The sequence below is a fragment of the Orycteropus afer genome, unplaced genomic scaffold (assembly GCF_000298275.1).
Source record: "Orycteropus afer afer isolate SDZICR_OR568_19922 unplaced genomic scaffold, OryAfe1.0 scaffold00017, whole genome shotgun sequence".
Classification (NCBI taxonomy): domain Eukaryota; kingdom Metazoa; phylum Chordata; class Mammalia; order Tubulidentata; family Orycteropodidae; genus Orycteropus; species Orycteropus afer.
Genome location: NW_006921604.1, coordinates 9,510,880 through 9,513,719, shown reverse-complemented (window position 1 = coordinate 9,513,719; position 2,840 = coordinate 9,510,880). Strand labels below are relative to the sequence as shown.

General features: G+C 30.5%; 1 protein-coding gene across 1 annotated transcript in view; it reads left to right on the top strand.

Annotated features, from left to right (window-relative positions):
* TSGA10 (testis specific 10) overlaps positions 1-2,840 on the top strand; it is a 149,325-nt gene that overhangs the window by 81,862 nt on the left and 64,623 nt on the right. The gene's annotated exons all lie outside the window — the stretch shown is intronic.

The following is a 2,840-nucleotide window of genomic DNA, read 5'->3' as shown; positions in this document are numbered from 1 at the left end:
ACGGCAAACAACAACAACAACAACCATCCATATATGATATACAGTATAATTTATGTGCTTTAAGTTTTTTAGTGATAACATACTGTCGATATCTACTTACGACTTGACTTTTTTGCTGAATATTATAATTTTGAGATTTTATATTGATACTTGTAAAACTACTTCACGTATTTTAATAGCTGTATTTAATAATTGTATAAATATTAATTACCTTACCTTGTTAAAGAAAATTTAATTTTTTTTCTATATTAAAATGCTGTAACAAACATTCTTTTACATTCCTGCTTGTGTACTTGTTTTCTAGATGTATGCCTTCAAGTGGAATAGCTGGGTCCTAGATATGTGCAATTTCAACTCTTCTGTTGTCACATTCTTCTCTAAAGTGGTTGTAGTGATTTACTCTCCCACCTGAAAGCTTGAGTTATCATTTTCTTAAATACTCATCAATACATAGTATTATTAGATTTTTAATTTTTTCCCTATACTTCATTTGATTTTTTTCTCTGATTACTAATAAAGTTCAGGATCTTTTCCTGTTTCTTGGCCATTCAGGATTCCTCTTATGTGCTTTTTTCTCTATGTAAACTGTGCTCATTTTTCTATTGGGCTGCATTTTCTTACTGATTTATAGGAACTCTCTTTATATTTGTCTTGTCTTTTCACTTTGTTCATGATACAAACATAAATTTTAAGTTCTGATATAATCAGAGTTATTATCAATCTTTTCCTGAATGGTTTATGTTTTCATGCTTTTTTTAAGAAACATCTATTATCCCAATATCTGAAGGATATTTTCCTGTATTTTCTTCTAAAAGTCTACAAGTATGTGAAATTTTGCCCTTCATATTTAGGTCTTTAATCTAAGATTGATTTTTTATATAGTTTGAAATAGGGGTATAATTTTATATTTCTGTTTATGGATACTCATTATTCTTTCTTCACTTAATTATAAATTTACTTTTTAATTTAAAAAAGTTCCTATAAGTTCTACTGCATTGTTTATTTTTCTCTTTTAGCTACTGCAATTTTACATTGACTCTTAATTATCTGAGAAGTTTAATAATGTTCTCCAAAATTATTTTGGCTATATAAGCCATTATTAAATTCTGTCAGAGGAATTTTAGAATCAGCTTGTCACATTCCATGACTCTCTCTTTCTTATCATTTCATACTATAAATCTCTTAAGTATTTCTTTGGCTGCATCCTGCAGATTTTGAGATAGTGCTTTCATTCCCATTCAGTTTTAAATATCATTCAATTGTTTTATGATTTCTTTTTGATCACTGAAATTTGTTTTAAAGTCCAGTGTATAAGAGATTCGAGGTTATTATTCTGCTTTTATTTCTAATTTTATTTATATTGTGTACAGATAAAATAGTTTATATGATGTTAATTCTTTGGCATCTGTTCAGACTTGCTGTGTGAATGTTACAGGATCAATATTTGATAATATTCTATATGAGCTTAAAGCATGTGAATTTACTTACATTTATTTATTTAATAACAATATATTTTTGTTCAGTTTTTATCAATCCTTACTAAATTTTTATTCTTAATCTTTCAGTTACTCAAAGAGATGTGTTAAGATATGCCTCCATAATTATAATATTTTTTTCACTTTTTGTGACTTAATAAGATTTATGCCAGTTCAGTATTTAAGGTATTTCTGGTTAAAATGTTCCTATTATTTTGTAATGACTTACTTTAATAACACATAACACTTTTTGCTTCAAATACTTAGACTAGTTTTTTTACTGTTTACAAACTGTGGGTAAATCTAACTTTGTAACCAACTTTATTGAAGTATAATACATATATGCAAACCAAAAACCCAACCAAACTCACTGCCATCAAGTTTATTTGACTCATAGCGACCCCTCCTTGGGTTTCTGAAGTGGTATCTCTACGGAAGTAGATTACCAAACCTTTCTTCTGAGGAGTGGCTGGTGGGTTGGAACTGCCAGCCTTCTGGTTAGCAGTCAAATGTCTTAGGCACTATGCCACCAGAGTGCCTATATATACAAAGAATACCCATTTTATATATACAAAGAATACCCATTTTAAATGTACAATTCAATTTTGACAAATGATTACACTTGGATAATCACTACCACAATTAATATAGAATATCTGTGTCACCTCCCTAACATTCCCTAAAGCCCTTTGTAGTCAGTTAGTATTCATTGATGTGTTGGCTTCTTTTACTCAACTTAGTGTTGTTGACATACATCTATGTGGTTGCATGCTTCAGTAACTTATTCCCTTTTATTTTTGAGTAGTATTCCATAGTATAGGAGCTCTGGTAGCATAGTGCCTAAGGCATTTGACTGCTAACCAGAAGGCTGGCAGCTCAAACTCACCAGCTACTCCTTGGAAGGAAGACTGGGCAATCTACTTCCATAGAGATATCGCCTCGGAAACCCAAGGAGGGGTTGCTATGAGTAGGGATCATGAGTGTGGTTTTCATTCCATAGTGAACTATATCAGAACTTATTTTTTCACTTGTTAATGGACATTTAGGTTGTTTCTAGTTTTTGCTATGTAAATAGAATTGTTAGGAACATTTATGTACGAGTCTTCCTGTGAATGTTTTTTGTTCTTGAGTAGAATCGCTGAATTGTATAGTAAGAATGCATAACTTTATAAGAAACGGTGGAACTGTTTTCCAAAGTGGTTATACCATTTGACACTCCCAAAAGTGATGTATGAGAGTTCTCATTGCTCTACATTTTTCTAATAAGTGATATTGTTAGTGCATGTGTAGGTTTATCACATTGCAGTTTTAGTTTCTGTGTCTCCCATGACTAATAATGTTGAGCAGCTTTTTTTTTTTTTTTTT